This window comes from Delphinus delphis, chromosome X (genome assembly GCF_949987515.2).
Source record: "Delphinus delphis chromosome X, mDelDel1.2, whole genome shotgun sequence".
Classification (NCBI taxonomy): domain Eukaryota; kingdom Metazoa; phylum Chordata; class Mammalia; order Artiodactyla; family Delphinidae; genus Delphinus; species Delphinus delphis.
The window spans coordinates 64,219,492-64,237,286 of record NC_082704.1 but is presented as its reverse complement, the minus strand read 5'-3'; the positions used below and the strand labels follow the sequence as shown (position 1 = coordinate 64,237,286).

Sequence of the window (17,795 nt, the reverse complement as noted above, 5' to 3'; positions counted from 1 at the left end):
ATACCTACCCCAAATCCAAATCAAATTTTTCATCTCAGTATACAGGATAACTTTCTAATTTCTCATAACCTAACTTCACTTCTAGAAATCTGGATCCCTCTTTTCTTAAACTCCAGATTAGAAATCCTCCATCCCCAAGAAGTCTTCTTTGATTAATCCCAAATGACTCCAACCTTTGAACTTGATGAACTAGCCAAGGTAATTGGTTTACCCTACCTACAACTCAATTATTCTAGTCTTAGTATTTACTCTGTGCTTTTTGGATGCTGCAGTGAACAAGACATAAGTTAAGGAACCTCCCCATTGACATAATTTAAACACTGAAGGATACAAGCAAATGCATTTGCAGATGTGGAGGAAAGAGAGAAGACTACAGATTAAAGAAACAAGGAAGACTTTATGGAAGAAGTAACATTTGAGCTGGGCCTCAAAAGATGGCCCTGGGCAAATTCTGAAAGTTGGAAATACCAAGAAAAACCTTTTTTTTTTTTTTAAGGTACGCGGGGCTTTCACTATTGTGGCCTCTCCCGTTGCGGATCACAGGCTCCGGACGCGCAGGCTTAGCCGCCATGGCTCACGGGCCCAGCTACTCCGCGGCACGTGAGATCTTCGCGGACCGGGTCACGAACCCGTGTCCCCTGCATCGGCAGGCGGACTCTCAACCACTGCGTCACCAGGGAAGCCCAAGAAAAGCCATTTTATGTAAAAGGAATAGCTGGAACAATGGCATGGAGGTAAGAAAGGAAATGATGTATATGAAGAACTATACCTTTAGTCCTCTGTGGCCAGAACAAATGTTTATGAAGATGCCAGTGAAAGGTGAAGCTAGAATATACAGGGACCACATTACAGAGGAACATGTTTGCCATTCTAAGGAGCTGAGACTTTATTTTGTACATTATAAGGAGCCACATGTAGCAAAGCAACATGACCAGACTTATTTTTAACAAAGAATAAGAAAACCAGCATTAATAATTCTTTAGAATTATAATTTCAGATAGTAGGGAAAGTAGTTTTGTACCAGGGACCCTCTTGGTTTTTTTCCAAAATTTTCAATATCTATAGTTTTGAAGGATACAAGTGAATGTATTTGCAACATCTTATAGTTGCAAATACATCTTATAGTTTAAGTATGTTAATTCAGGCAGAGAATGATAAGAATCAGAATAATAAGAATAATGAACTTATTGAGAGTTGCCATATACCAGATATTTTTCTAGCTGCTTTATAGTCTCATGAGTTAATATTATTATTATTCTCATTTTATGATAAAACTGAGCATCAGATAGTTTTAAAAGCTTGCCAAGGGTCAGCTATGTACTAGAGCTTGAATATGAATCCATGTAGCTTGACAACAATACCTGTATTCTTAAGCACTGCATCACTTGACCCTCAAAAGCTGAGTAGCTACTAAACCAGAGCATCAGAACTGAGAGGCCCTCTAAAACAATTTGCTCAACCCTCTTATTGTCAAATGATGAAATTGAGGGCTAGGAGATGGGAGAGCATCATGCTCAATGTCACAGAACTCATTAGTAGAAATGCCTGGCTAGAACATAGGTCTCCTGATTCCCAGTTGTATTCATTCTATTGTACTATTTTGCTATTCTTCCAGCAAAAATGAAGGCTGTGTATCTCCCCAGTACTAGGGTTGGAGTTTTTCAGGAAAGTTGATTCAAATGCAAAGTCCCTAAAATTCAAATGACATAACAAGTCAAAAATTCCAAATGTATGGTCTTGTTTTGTGTGTGAGTGTGTGTGATGTGTGGCTGGAACAGGTTATGGAGATGCAGGTGAAAGGCCACAACTTTGGGAAGGAAAGAATCTCTTCAGACAGGGATTTCCCCTTACTAGTCCCAGGGGGATTTCCCCTTACTAGCCCCAGGTGCATTTCCTCCTTTCTTATCCCCTGGGAATAAGGCTGTTCCAAGCATGTGACTCCTGTTCTCTGCAAAGTCTGAAGCAGCTGCCTGTCTGCTTTGGAGTACAACTCCAGGTGTTAATCTCAATCAATCTCAAAGGCCAAAAAATTTTCAGGCCACAATTCCTGGATAAGTTGTCTATTCCAGCTCAGTCTTCTGTGTGACCATTGCAAAACACCACCAAAATTCTTGATAAATAGGCCAGGAATTCTGTTAGACCGCTCATCTCCTCCTGCTAAAGCGTAGGTGGGTAGTTACTTTTTATCTTCTTACCACAGCTTCCAGCCATGCTCTTGAATTTTTAAGGTTTAAAGGTAACTGTAACCAACACAAAAATAGCCTTAGCAAAGAGAAAACTTTGTTCCAGGAGTATCTATGGTAATCCTTCTCAAACTTTGATGGCAACCAAATAACTTGGGCTGTTGTGAAAAATTCAAATATTCTAGTTTCATCCCCAAATATTCTGATTCATTCAATCTGGGGTCAGAGTCAGAAGTCTTCATTTATCAAGAACCACAAGTGAATCTATTATGTACCCAAGTTTGGAAACCACTGACCTATGGTTTGCATGTTAAGGATGAAATTCTGAGAGATATTGTAATTAGAGATATGGATAGACATTGAAAACTGAGCCATCACTGAAGAAAATCTTGCAGCTGGGGAGATGAGAGAAGTCTGAAATTTTGAGTTTTACCTGTTTTCCCCTAAGACTGTTGTGCAAATAGGTAAGAATATGTGTGTGAACATGACATAATAATGCTTTCCATTCATACAGAGTGAAGCTGAAGAGCCTCCATGTTGGAAGACCTGAAGAAGTCATGTAGAACAGTGTTTCACAAACTTTAATGTACATATGAATCATCTGAATAGACTCTCCATCTACTCAAAGTCTGGTCCCTGGACCAACAGCATTAGCATCACCTGAGAGCTTATTGGTACTGCAGCATCTCAGTCCCCACACCAGACTGCCAAAATATAGTCTGAATTTTAACAATATCTCCAGGTGTGAATCAGTGGTTCTCAAAGTGTATTCCCAAGAACAGCACCATCAGCATCACCTGGGGACTTGTCAAAAATGTACATTCTCAGGCGCCACCCTGGACCTTCTGAATCAGGACCTCTGGAGTTGTGGGCTAGAAATCTGTTTTAAGAAGCCCTGCAGGTAATGGGACCTAATGAAACTTCAAAGCTTTTGCACAGCAAAGGAAACCATAAACAAGACCAAAAGACAACCCTCAGAATGGGAGAAAATATTTGCAAACAAATCAATGGACAAAGGATTAATCTCCAAAATATATAAACAGCACATGCAGCTCAATATTAAAGAAACAAACAACCCAATCCAAAAATGGGCAGAAGACCTAAATAGACATTTCTCAAAGAAGACATACAGATGGCAAAGAAGCACATGAAAAGCTGCTCAACATCACTAATTTTTAGAGAAATGCAAATCAAAACTACAATGAGGTATCACCTCACACCAGTTAGAATGGGCATCATCAGAAAATCTACAAACAACAAATGCTGGAGAGGGTGTGGAGAAAAGGGAACCCTCTTGCACTGTTGGTGGGAATGTAAATTGATACAGCCACTATGGAGAACAGTATGGAGGTTCCTTAAAAAACTAAAAATAGAATTACCATATGATCCAGCAATCCCATTACTGGGCACATACCCAGAGAAAACCATAATTCAAAAAGGCACATGCACCCCAGTGTTCATTGCAGCACTATTTACAATAGCCAGGTCATGGAAGCAACCAAAATGCCCATTGACAGATGAATGGATAAAGAAGTTGTGGTACATACATAAAATGGAATATTACTCAGCCATAAAAAGGAACAAAATTGAGTTATTTGTTGAGACATGGATGGATCTAGAGACTGTCATACAGAGTGAAGTAAGTCAGAAAGAGAAAAACAAATATTGTATATTAACGCATGTATGTGGAACCTAGAAAAATGGTACAGATGAACCAGTTTGCAGGACAGAAGTTGAGACACAGATGTAGAGAACAAATGTATGGACACCAAGCTGGGGGAACCGTGGTGGGGTGGGGATGGTGGTGTGCTGAATTGGGCGATTGGGATTGACATGTATACACTGATGTGTATAAAGTTGATGACTAATAAGAACCTGCAGTATAAACAAACAAACAAACAAAAAACAACTAATACTAAACTTTCTTTGCGTTATTTGTATGGAAATATGTTAATATAAATGTTTCAGACATTACATGAAATTTCTAAAAATCTTATATGTTCTGGTATAATGTTATAAGTCATAATTCTAGTTATTACTTTAAAATGTATATCTCAGAAATAACTAAATTTCCTTGTCAATTGCATTATTATGAACTTTCATCAAATCTTTAACCATGGTCATTTTTAAGTCTTTTGTCGTTTACAGACAGTTCTGGTAAACGACATCTCTGATGCTTTTGCAAAAATGTTCCTATAAAAGGGTTTCATCTTCAAGGAATTCATGGAAAAGACTCTGACAAGTACAGGTTTCTGGTAACTGACTATACTGCTGAACTGAATGAATAAGCATTTTCAGAACTCTAATGGAAAACTGATGAATTCATAAAAGTGCTAACAAAAGTTCAAGATAAAAAATTAATTACATGGGACTGAGTGAACTGATGAGGATGATTATAATTTTTGTGACTTTCTGTTTGAATAAAAAAAAATCCCACAAAGACTCAGAGGCAAAATATATACAAATCAATTTTCACTGCAAAGTAAAGGACCTGTTACAGTGGAGGATTCCTGGACTGAATGTCAATATTATGACATAGTATGAGTGTGTTTCATGTTTGGTAATTGCAATCATTGTTGCTTTTGTTGTGGTCATCCATTTACAATGCTTGGTGTCAGTGTATTTATCTCTTGTAAAAATAAAATACAGTGTGTGTGTGTGTGAAAAAAAATCAATGCTTTTTCAAAAGATTTGTTTTCATGATATACTAATCAAATCAAACTCAAAGCCTCCAGTGTTAGATATCTGAAAAATGTAGAAGATTCCTTCTTTCAGAGGGATTATAAACTAATGGGGAAGACTAAATGTATAAATAAAAAGATCAGCATTGGGCTTCCCTGGTGGCGCAGTGGTTGAGAGTCCGCCTGCCGATACAGAGGACATGGGTTTGTGCCCTGGTACGGGAAGATTCCACATGCCGTGGAGCAGCTGGGCCCATGAGCCATGGCCGCTGAGCCTGCGCGTCCAGAGCCTGTGCTCTGCAACGGGAGAGGCCACAACACTGAGAGGCCCGTGTACCGCAAAAAAAAATAAAGCAATGATGTGGAGACAAAGTTCAAAGGGGTCTCTGAATTAGAACATGAAAGTTTTGGTTTGAGCACATAGAAAGAAAGATGGCTGTAACCAAATCAAAGACCATGAGCTGAAACTGAAGATCAGCACTACATCCTAAATGTGCCAGAGGAAGTCTGCATTTTAGATAATATTCTTGCCGTTGAACCACATGCACTAATGTTGTAGTCAAAAACAAATTAGATTAGGTTAAGAATCTCAGAAGACAGAAAATGGAGTTTGCCAAATCCTTTACAGATGGTTTTTAAACAACAAGATATTCCATGAAATTCTAAAACAAACTACACAGAGAAGTGAAGTGACTAACTAAACACAAGTCAGGGAAAGATCTAGAAGGCAGGGAAGCTCACAAGTCATACAGGAGTCAAGAAACAGTGCTATTATTTTAAAAGCTAAAATACACTAACATATAATCCCATATTTATGTAACAAAAGATACAGATACAACCATTCCATACTCTTGTCAATGCAGAATTGCTTTTTAGAATGACAACTACATAATGTAACTCATTGTATTTACAACTTTAATTTAATATACATATGGTCAAATTATCCTCCAAAACTTTTGTACTAATTGGTAGTTCTGTCAATGATATATAAAAAGTTCACATTCTCACAAATCTAAATGTTACCAGTTTTGAAACTTTTTGCTAATTTGAGAGGTTAAAAACAATATTTTAATTTTCAGTTTTCTAATTAAAACTGAGGATGGGTAACCTTTCATGTGTTTGTTGAAAATTGTCAGCTCTTCTTTGTAATTACTTGTTAACATATTTGCTCCTTATTATTATTATTTATTATTTTTCTAATTATTCTTAAAGTGTTCTTTGTGTATTAGGGTTTGTGACATAATAAAATATATTTTTGGGCTCTGGCAAAAAAAAAAAAAGAAGCCCTGCAGGTGATTTTGATGCACACTCAAGTTTAAAAAGTACTCTAGAGCATTATTCTGCTTTCAGGCAATATTGGCTTTCACTGAGTCATAGAATATGGGGGCAGATTTGGGCAGGTTTCAGGGCAAGAGATTCCATTATCAATTTCAGAAAGCTCTCTCTCTTTTATGAAGCACTTTATGATCCCTGATATACACTTAATGTTTGTCACCCCAAATTTTATATGTCGAAACCTAGTTAATCTCCAATGTTGTGGTATTTGGAGGTGGAGATTTTGGGAGGTGATTAGGTCATAAGAATGGAACCCTCATAAATGGGATTAGTGCCATTATAAAAGAAACCTCAGAAAATTCCCTTGCCCCCCTTCACCATGTGAAGATATAGCAGAAGACGGTCATCTATGAACCAGGAAGTGAGCTCTCACCAGACACCAAATCATCCAGCTCCTTGATCTTGGACTTTCCAGCTTCCAGAACTGTGAGAAACATTTCTGTTATGTATAAGCCACCCAGTCGATGGCATTCTCTTATAGTAGTCTTAACAGACTAAGACATTGCCCTGTCTTCATACAGGGTTCTCCTTCTCATTGGCAACCCTTTTCAAATCCTCTTTGCTACAAGAAATCCAGATTTGGCAAGTACTTCCTCATATCCTCTGTCAAGTGATTGCCTAGTTTCTGAGCTTCCATATCATGTCTCTCAGACATAACCAACAGAAATAAAACTCCAAAATTTTCAACATCCTAAAGTTGCAATGAGTTTTATTTTCATTATTATGCTGATGGAACTCTACTCTTTAAAGTTATCTTTACTCACATTATCTCATATAACCCACTTAAAAATCTTCTGAAGCAGTTCCTGTTATTACCCCCATTTTCATGGGAAACTGAAGCTTAGGCAGTTTAGTAACTTCTGTAAGATTAGAGCTAGCAAGCAGCAGAGCCAGGACTGAAAGTGAGGTAATATTTCAAAGCCTATGAGCTTAATCATAAAAGTATGCATGACCCCTTCCCTGAAAGGGATGCAATGAAATGGATAAGGATGTAGAAGGACAAGGCCTGGACTTATGAGGCTATATCAGGGAGAGGGAACAATGAGGGGACAAGAGGAGGTATGGCTAGCTTCTGTTTTGGAGTATGCTCTAGGAGGGAAGAACTACAGAAAATTCATCCTGATAGAGTGTGCTCCATTCAAACTAGAAGAGTGTGTTCAAATAGGGCATCCAACAAGAAGGTCTGAAGCAATTTATCAGAGCCAAGTTAGTTTCAAATCTAAACTGGAGTTCGAGGACTAGGGATGGTGACAGTAAGGAGCAGTGTACAAATTGGGGTCTACCTGGATTAATATCAGAATTCCAGAGACAGGGTGGGGAGGTCAGGAGGACAACAGCAAGATTTTTATGAGTTCCCAGCATATATTTGTATCACTTTATCACACATTGTCTTTTAATTGCTAATTGCAATATCATATGTATGAATAGCCCTCCAATCAAACTGCAAACCTCTTGAGGACAGCAACCATAAGTTGCACTTCTTTTGTCTTTCCCCACAGTACCCAATGTTCACTAATTCATTTATTCTTTCATTGATCATCTGATCAGTTTCTGTGTTAGATACTGGGGATACAAAGATGAGTTAGACATGGTCCCCAACCTCGTAGAACCCACAGTATAAAATGGATTCTCAGCAAGACTTAATGGATGAAATTCAGAGGTTATAGACCTGAAAAATATTGGATATGTGAGCATATATGCATTTTTTCTGTAGAAAATCTATAGTTTCTATCAGATTCTCAAAATCGACTAGAGAAAAAAAAAGAACATGGCGGGCGTGGCGGGGTCCCGCATGGGCCAGGGGGCAGCGGGCGGAGATGGAGACGATTTGCTCTAGCCAATCGCGGTATTAATCGACGAGCTGCGCAATGAGGACGTGCAGCTCCGTCTCAATAGTATTAAGAAATTATCAACAATTGCTCTAGCACTTGGAGTAGAAAGGACGCGAACTGAACTGCTGCCTTTCCTTACAGATACAATTTATGATGAAGATGAAGTACTGTTAGCTCTTGCTGAACAGTTGGGAAATTTCACTGGCCTGGTGGGAGGTCCTGACTTTGCCCACTGTTTGTTGCCTCCTCTGGAAAGTCTGGCGACTGTGGAAGAGACTGTGGTTCGAGACAAGGCTGTGGAGTCCCTGAGGCAGATCTCCCAGGAGCACACTCCTGTGGCTCTGGAGGCTCACTTTGTCCCTCTGGTGAAACGCCTAGCGAGTGGGGATTGGTTTACCTCTCGCACATCTGCATGTGGTTTGTTCAGCGTTTGCTATCCCAGGGCTTCAAATGCTGTCAGAGCAGAAATTAGACAGCACTTCCGTTCCTTGTGCTCAGATGACACACCAATGGTACGACGTGCTGCTGCTTCCAAATTGGGTGAATTTGCAAAAGTTTTGGAATTAGACAGTGTGAAAAGTGAAATTGTTCCATTGTTCACTAATCTAGCTTCCGATGAACAGGATTCAGTGCGCCTCCTAGCTGTGGAAGCTTGTGTCAATATTGCTCAGTTACTTTCTGAGGATGACCTTGAGGCTTTGGTGATGCCTACACTTGGACAAGCAGCAGAAGATAAATCTTGGCGAGTTCGCTATATGGTAGCTGACAAATTTTCAGAGCTCCAGAAAGCTGTGGGTCCCAAAATCACCCTAAATGACCTCATCCCCGCCTTTCAGAACCTACTCAAAGACTGTGAAGCTGAAGTCCGGGCAGCTGCTGCCCACAAAGTAAAAGAACTTTGTGAGAACTTGCCCATGGAAGGTAGAGAGACCATAATTATGAATCAGATTCTGCCCTATATAAAGGAATTAGTATCTGATACAAATCAACATGTCAAGTCGGCTCTAGCTTCTGTAATTATGGGATTGTCTACGATTTTGGGCAAAGGGAATACCATTGAACATCTTCTACCTCTTTTTTTAGCTCAGTTAAAGGATGAGTGTCCTGAAGTTCGTTTGAACATCATCTCCAATTTGGATTGTGTAAATGAAGTGATTGGAATCCGGCAGCTCTCTCAATCACTCCTTCCTGCCATAGTGGAGCTGGCTGAAGATGCCAAATGGAGGGTCCGGCTGGCCATCATTGAGTATATGCCACTGCTGGCAGGCCAGCTGGGTGTGGAATTCTTTGATGAGAAGCTGAATTCTTTATGTATGGCCTGGCTTGTGGACCATGTGTACGCCATCCGTGAAGCTGCCACCAACGGCCTCGTGAAACTAGTGCAGAAGTTTGGTACAGAGTGGGCCCAAAATACCATCGTTCCCAAAGTGTTAGTAATGGCAAATGATCCTAATTACCTGCACAGAATGACCACTCTATTCTGCATTAATGCACTATCTGAAGCCTGTGGTCAGGAAATAACCACTAAGCAGATGCTGCCTGTTGTATTGAAAATGGCAAGAGACCAAGTAGCAAATGTCCGATTCAATGTGGCCAAATCGCTGCAGAAAATTGGACCAGTTCTAGATACCAATGCTTTGCAGGAGGAAGTTAAGCCGGTGCTACAGAAGCTAGGCCAAGATGAAGACGTGGATGTCAAGTACTTTGCACAGGAAGCTATAAGTGTGCTTGCATTGGCATAATGAAGAAGAGGAGGGGAAAGACTTTACTAAATTCTTATCACAGGTTTCTAGTCCATGTGTTCTTGAACTGGGTGGAGAGAAAAAATGGAAAACCTTCAAGACCTCATCTGAACAAATGGCAACAACTAAGAAGAAATCAAATTTCAGTGACTCGATTCTTTCTAAAGATTGTTTTTTACTTGTCTTCCTTGTTGGGATAATTATATTTTAACTGTTCTTATTGGTTGTGACCAATTCCTGACACTTGCACGGTCATTTCTTGGTTGTCTCCTAATGATTTATTTAGCACCATCTGATCTCCTGCATCCTCATTGTTTTTTTTTTTTTTTTTTTTTTTTTTATCTTTTTTTTTTTTTTTTTTTTTTTGGGGTACGCGGGCCTCTCACTGTTGTGGCCTCTCCCGTTGCGGAGCACAGGCTCCGGACGCGCAGGCTCAGCAGCCATGGCTCACGGGCCCAGCCGCTCCGCGGCATGTGGGATCTTCCCGGACCGGGGCACGAACCCGTGTCCCCTGCATCGGCAGGCGGACTCTCAACAACTGCGCCACCAGGGAAGCCCCATCCTCATTGTTTAACCAGGCCCCGGCCACTTAATATTCCACCAAGCCTGGACAGGTTTGGACCCAGATGTGGAACAGAGTGATCCTTTTGATGTTTATATGTATCTGTGTGTCTCCATCATTCCAAAGTGAAATATACATGGTTTAGAATAACTTATTTGATAAGCACTCCGCTTGGGAGACACATTGAGGTTTAACTGTAGTGAGAGCCATATTTTCCTGGGTAGTGATGGTCTGCCTCAGTGTCTCACCTGAAAGGGGAATGTGGAAGCTCAGGGTTCATGTATTGGTTGTTTTGGTTCTTCTTTGCTCGATTTTGACTGTAATCATGTCATTCATAAACCTGAAGTGCAGATGCATCTTGCTGCTAATGTGTCATGTTGAAACCTAACTCATTTTCCACAGCTCCCCACTGTGACTGCGTTCAAAAATACTCTTTCCCGCTGAGAAACTTAAAATCTAGTGCCTCCTAGTAAGCAGTGGTTCTACTGTTTGACTGTAAGATTGCAGTTGTATTTCTAATGAGTAAAGGAACCACTGGTATAATCCACTGTGAGGATTTCCTGCTCTTTGCCTGGTTCTCCTTCCGGCTGTGTGAACATTTGGTCCTTGCTACATTGTACAGTAGTAGCTTTCCAAACTGAAGTTTCATTACTAATTTTTTGGTATAGGTGATGCTGGAATCTTATCATTTGAAATGTTTGTTTTTCTACTTTTACAGTAAAACCTCATTAGTTCCTCCTGGAATTGAAGATAATGAGTTAAGCTGAAGGGTTTGCTGAAGCAAATTGATAGTACGTGAGGAAGCCTGTTGGGTCTGAACTACTTAAACAATTTTAACGCTCCTTAAAAAGCACCCGTTTACCACTTGATATGCTAGTTACTAATCACTCTTTTCAATTATATTAAAATACCTTCCGTGAGGATCTTTGTGAGGCCACACCTTTATTTAGATGCATTCAATTTACTCTTTATCTCTGATATATATACATATGTATTTAATGGATAATTTAAATATTTTTTCTTTAAAATTTATGAACATTTTTCACCTGATCAAACTCAACTTGTCCCTAATGCATTTTTAATTAATGAGGTTTTATTGTAGCTTTTTTTTTCTCTTAGTGCATCTCGCTATGTAGTTTGCTTGTTTCCGTTTTGGTTTTCAGACTGTTTTCTTTCATTCACAGTCTCTTAAACCCAGCGAGCCCTGTTCTGTTTTGTGAAGGTCCAAAGACTCCTAGAAAACTTTGTACATTAAACCATTTCATAAAACCAAGTTTGACCAAATACTTTCAAGTTTGTTTTACCTTGGAAAAACAGAACTTTTAAAATCAGAATTACCTGCCTGCATTTAAAACTGCCAAGCTAGTTTATAGTATGTTTCTATTTTATTACTTTTGGGCTAAGGATTAAATACTTTCCTAGGCAATAATCTCTTCTACATTCTCATTTTAACATCTTAAACTATTATGCTGTAAACAATTTTAGTTTCATGGTTCTTTTTGTTTTTTTATTATCTGCAGGTTTTGTTTGTCTTCATTGAATTTCATATTTGAGAGACTGTTGTCTTGATTGAAACAAATTTGCACAACCCTTGCTTTCCTCTGGTTGGAAATGCCATTGGTTTGGGGATAGACTTTTAAATGGCCTAGTGGACCCCCTGGGGAGCCCTGTGCATTGACCTCTACCCTGAAACTGTGGTAAAGGGTAGACAGCAAGCCCTTGCTTTCTCAGTCTGGGTCAGGGAGCTCAGCAGGGCCCTATCTTTTTGGGTGACCCCAAAGGGACTTCATTGTTTCTTTCTGACTTAAACAATAGGGAATCCCTTTTGTTACTCCTCAGAAGAATTGTTCTTTGGCTCATAACTTTGTCATTTTCTCCATGGATTAGTTTTCTTGTCTTGATTTCACTGGAATGTAAGCTCCAGGAGCTCTGCAAGGGCTGGGATTTTTGTCTATTTTGTCTTCTGCTGTATCTGTAGCACCAGCACCTAGATCAGTGTCTGGTGTACATAGTAGGTGCTCAATAAAAATATGTTCAGTTAATTTCTAAAAAAAAAAAAAAAAAAAAATCGACTAGAGCCTATAGTTTGGTGAGGGGGAGCAGACATGTAAATAAATAATAAAATATGAGTCCTAAGAGTTGGTGAGAGGAAACAGATCATGGAAGCATGTAAAGCTTCATAGAAGAGGTAATAGTTGGCTTTTTCAACCAAGCCAGGGGGACAAAGCATATTCCAGGAATAGGGCACAATATGCAAATGCACAGAAGAGTGAAAGAGCATACTGCATTTGGGAAACCACAAATAGTTTGGTATGGCAGCAAGTAAGGCTAGAGAGGCAAGACCAAAACTACCTCTTCCTCCCTTTACCTCACTTTTGGAATATTCCTGTCTATTCTGTGGATAGACTCACACAGACAGCCCCCACACTACAATAGCTACTAAGAAGAGATAAACAGTAGGCAGGTGTCCTCAACAGGACCACAGGACCTGGCCCTCATTTCAAGATTTGAAAAGTGAAAAGAGGAGGTTTAGATAGGTAGCCTTTTTCCCCTCTCACATTTGTATTCCTAGCTTTGGCACTTGGAGAAATCACTGGTGGTAAGGGAAATGAAATGCCATTATTCACTTTTTAGTCTTTTTCCATTTTATTTCTAAGAGACTTTGAGGGACCAGCGGGGTGGAGAGCAGTGTGTCTGTGGTTATGTAGCATATTATCTAGTTGCTAACTTTCCAACTCATTCTCTATTGTTGCTCTGGGAGTTTGTATGGTCTCTTAAGCCATTATACCAGAGCTAGTATCTTTGGCATTGCCTTATTCCCCTGCCTTCTTCTCCCTTTTTTCAGGCTGTTACCAGGACTGACTTCAGAAATTTGTCACTTTAAGAAGCAGAGTAGTCTGAGAGAGTATTGAGTTCAGACCAAAGTGTTGACGCCTCCCTCTTCCCTGCTTGGTGAACCGTTACCTGGCTTTGGATTTTGGCTTCCCTTTTAGTCTTTGTTTTTCCATCAGGGTACTCTGGATTTCTCAGCTCCTCTCAGTCTGACCTCTATCCTGTATGATTGCTTCCAGAACCTGGCTTCAATGAGGGTTCCTCCCTCTCCTAAGCCCTGGCATATGTTTCAAGGGACTGACCTCTGTATTACTGACTCCTACCTGACCCTGGATTGGGTATATCTCAACAAGAAGCCTTTTGCAATCAACGTTCTTTAGTGTGTCTATCCTCTGTCATTAGCATCTCCAAGCTAATTCTTGAGGTCCCTACTAGGAAACAAGTACCATTTCCCACCATCTAGTCCCCTGGCTTATGCCCACAGCCAGCCAGATCCATTTTATCTTAGCTTCTATTTATACCTGCAGGGAGCAAATTTCATCACTTTCGTAGCCCCGTTTCCAGGTGCTCCCCCATTAGCTGGGAATCAATAGACATCTGTTACCTATCTCCCCACCTGGTGGTAGGTGAGGGTCAGCATAGTGAGGGAGATGAGGAGGATCTTCATTAACTCCCTGGATTATGAGTTTCTCTGAGATAACAGGAGAGTTGTGAAAAAATGAACTCAATTAATTTTGGTAGCCTGCAATTTCTGGTCATAGCTTGTGACTGTTCTGCATCCTAAGAATGCTTTTGGAATTCTGCTATGTTCTTATCCTTCTCACGAGGATAAGCCTTACAAAAAAATCAAAGTCGATGCTCTACCAACTGGTATACTTTCAGGAGCCATCAACAATCTCTTAGGGTGGTTTAGGCCTGAACACCTTTTTCTAGGGTCATGTCTTTTGCTTTCACAATGAGGAATAAGGCTCAGAATGAGAGCTCAGGACTTACCCCACACATATGCATGGGTTAAGGTCTAAAAGTAAGGCTTTTGCTCAGAACAATAGGGGAGAAGGTGAAGGAAAAGAACTTAAGGGCACCAGGAATCTGGAATAGAAAAAAGAGAAATGGTAAAGTAGGGGGTTGTGAAGGTTCAGAGAAAAGTATGACTCAGTCAAAGAATCATCAAAAGTAAGACCTAAAGTTCCCTTTTCTCCACATACTCACCAACATTTGTTATTTATATACTTTTAGGTGATAGCCATTCTGGCATCCGTGAAATGATATCGCATTGTGGTTTGGGTTTGCATTTCTCTAATGATTAGTAATGTTGAGCATCTTTTCATGTGCCTGTTAGCCATCTATATCTCTTCTTTACAAAAATGTCAGTTCATGTCTCCTGCCACTCATTTAATCTGTTTTCTTTTTTGATATTGAGTTGTGTGAGCTGTTTATATATTTTGAATATTAACCACTTATCAGTCATATGTTTGTAAATATTTTCTCCCATTCAGTAAGTTGTCTTTACATTTTGTCAATGATTTCCTTTGCTGTGTAAAGCTTTTAAGTCTAATTAGGTCCCCTTGTTTATTTGTGGTTTTATTTATTTTGTCTTTTTTTTTACATCTTTATTGGAGTATAATTGCTTTACAATGGTGTGTTAGTTTCTGCTTTATAACAAAGTGAATCAGTTATACATATACATATGTTCCCATATCTCTTCCCTCTTGCGTCTCCCTCCCTCCCACCCTTCCTATCCCACCCCTCTAGGTGGTCAAAAAGCACTGAGCTGATCTCCCTGTGCTATGCGACTGCTTCCCACTAGCTATCAATTTTACGTTTGGTAGTGTTTATATGTCCATGCCACTCTCTTACTTTGTCACAGCTTACCCTTCCCCCTCCCCATATCCTCAAGTCCATTTTCTAATAGGTCTGTGTCTTTATTCCTGCCTTACCCCTAGGTTCTTCATGGTATTTTCTTTTCTTAGATTCCATATATATGTGTTAGCATACGGTATTTGTCTTTCTCTTTCTGACTTACTTCACTCTGTATGACAGACACTAGGTCCATCCACCTCACTACAAATAACTCAATTTCGTTTCTTTTTATGGCGGAGTAATATTCCATTGTATATATGTGCCACATCTTCTTTATCCATTCATCCGATGATACCCACTTAGATTGTTTCCATCTCCTGGCTATTGTAAATAGAGCTACAGTGAATATTTTGGTACATGACTCTTTTTGAATTTTGGTTTTCTCAGGGTATATGCCCAGTAGTGGGTTTGCTGGGTCATACGGTAGTTCTATTTGTAGTTTTTTAAGGAACCTCCATACTGTTCTTCATAGTGGCTGTACCAATTCACATTACCACCAGCAGTGCAAGAGTGTTCCCTTTTCTCCACACCCTCTCCAGCATTTATTGCTTCTAGACTTTTTGATGATGGCCATTCTGACTGGTGTGAGATGATATCTCATTGTAGTCTTGATTTGCATTTCTCTAATGATTAATGATGTTGAGCATTCTTTCATGTGTTTGTTGGAAATCTGTATATCTTCTTTGGAGAAATGCCTATTTAGGTCTTTGACCCATTTTTGGATTGGGTTTTTTGTTTTTTGTTATTTAGCTTCATGAGCTGCTTGTAAATTTTGGAGATTAATCCTTTGTCATTTGCAAATATTTTCTCCCAATCTGAGGGGTGTCTTTTGGTCTTGCTTATGGTTTCCTTTGCTGTGCAAAAGCTTTGAAGTTTCATTAGGTCCCATTTGTTTATTTTTGTTTTTATTTCCAATTCTCTAGGAGGTGGGTCAAAAAGGATCTTGCTGTGATTTATGTCATAGAGTGTTCTGCCTATTTTTTCCTCTAAGAGATTGATAGTTCTGCCAATAAAATGGACAACCTAGAAGAAATGGATAAATTCTTAGAAATGCACAACCTGCCAAGACTGAATCAGGAAGAAATAGAAAATATGAACAGACCAATCACAAGCACTGAAATTGAAACCGTGATTAAAAATCTTCCAACAAACAAAAGCCCAGGACCAGATGGCTTCACAGGCGAATTCTATCAAACATTTAGAGAAGAGCTAACACCTATTCTTCTCAAACTCTTCCAAAATATAGCAGAAGGAGGAACACTACCAAACTCATTCTACGAGGCCACCATCACCCTGATACCAAAACCAGAAAAGGATGTCACAAAGAAAGAAAACTACGGGCCAATATCACTGATGAACATAGATGCAAAACTCCTCAACAAAATACTAGCAAGCAGAATCCAACAGCACATTAAAAGGATCATACACCATGATCAAGTGGGGTTTATTCCAGGAATGCAAGTAGTCTTCAATATATGCAAATCAATCAACGTGATACACCATATTAACAAATTGAAGGAGAATAACCATATGATCATCTCAATAGATGCAGAGAAAGCTTTCGACAAAATTCAACACCGATTTATGATAAAAACTCTGCAGAATGTAGGCATAGAGGGAAATGTCCTCAACATAATAAAGGCCATATATGACAAACCCACAGCCAACATCGTCCTCAATGATGAAAAACTGAAAGCATTTCCACTAAGATCAGGAAAAAGACAAGGTTGCCCACTCTCACCACTCTTATTCAACATAGTTTTGGAAGTTTTAGCCACAGCAATCAGAGAAGAAAAGGAAATAAAAGGAATCCAAATTGGAATAGAAGAAGTAAAGCTCTCACTGTTTGCAGATGACGTGATACTATACATACAGAATCCTAAAGATGCTACCAGAAAACTACTAGAGCTAATCAATGAATTTGGTAAAGTAGCAGGTTACAAACTTAATGCACAGAAATCTCTGGCATTCCTATACACTAATGATGAAAAATCTGAAAGTGAAATCAAGAAAACACTCCCATTTACCATTGCAACCAAAAGAATAAAATATCTAGGAATAAACCTACCTAAGGAGACAAAAGACCTGTATGCAGAAAATTATAAGACACTGATGAAAGAAATGAAAGATGATACAAATATTTATTTTGTTTTAGGGGACAAACCCACCAAAATACTGCTATGATTTATTCAAAGAGTGTTCTGCCTATGTTCTCTTCTATAAGTTTTGTTATTTCAGGTCTTACACTTAACTCTTTACTTCATTTTGCATTTATTTTTGTGTATGGTGTGGGGAAATGTTCTAATCTCACTCTTTTACATGTAGCTGTTCAGCACCACTTGTTGAAGAGACTGTCTTTTTTCCATTGTACATTCTTGCCTCCTTTGTTGTAGATTAGTTGACTGTAGTTGTGTGGGTTTATCTCGGGGCTCTCTATTCTGTTCAGTTGACCTATGTGTCTATTTTTGTTCTGGCACCATGCTGTTTCTATTACTATAGGTTTGTAGTACAGTCTAAAGTCAGGGAGCATTATACCTCCAGCTTTGTTTTTCTCCTTAAGATTGCCTTGGCAATTCAGGGTCTTTTGTGGTTCCATATAAATTTTAGGAGTATTTGTTCTAGTTCTGTGAAAAATGTTATGGGTATTTTTATAGGGATTGCATTAAATCTGTGGGTTGCTTTGGGTAGTATGGACATTTTAACAACATTAAGTCTTCCAATCTGAGAACACAATATACCTTTAAATGTCTTGTATAATTTGCAAATTC

The 17,795-nt window shown here is 39.2% G+C and overlaps 1 pseudogene; it reads left to right on the top strand.

Annotated features, from left to right (window-relative positions):
- Positions 1 to 7,967: 7,967 nt before the first annotated feature.
- Positions 7,968 to 10,084, top strand: LOC132418014 (serine/threonine-protein phosphatase 2A 65 kDa regulatory subunit A beta isoform pseudogene; annotated as a pseudogene).
- The last annotated feature ends 7,711 nt before the right edge of the window (positions 10,085 to 17,795 follow it).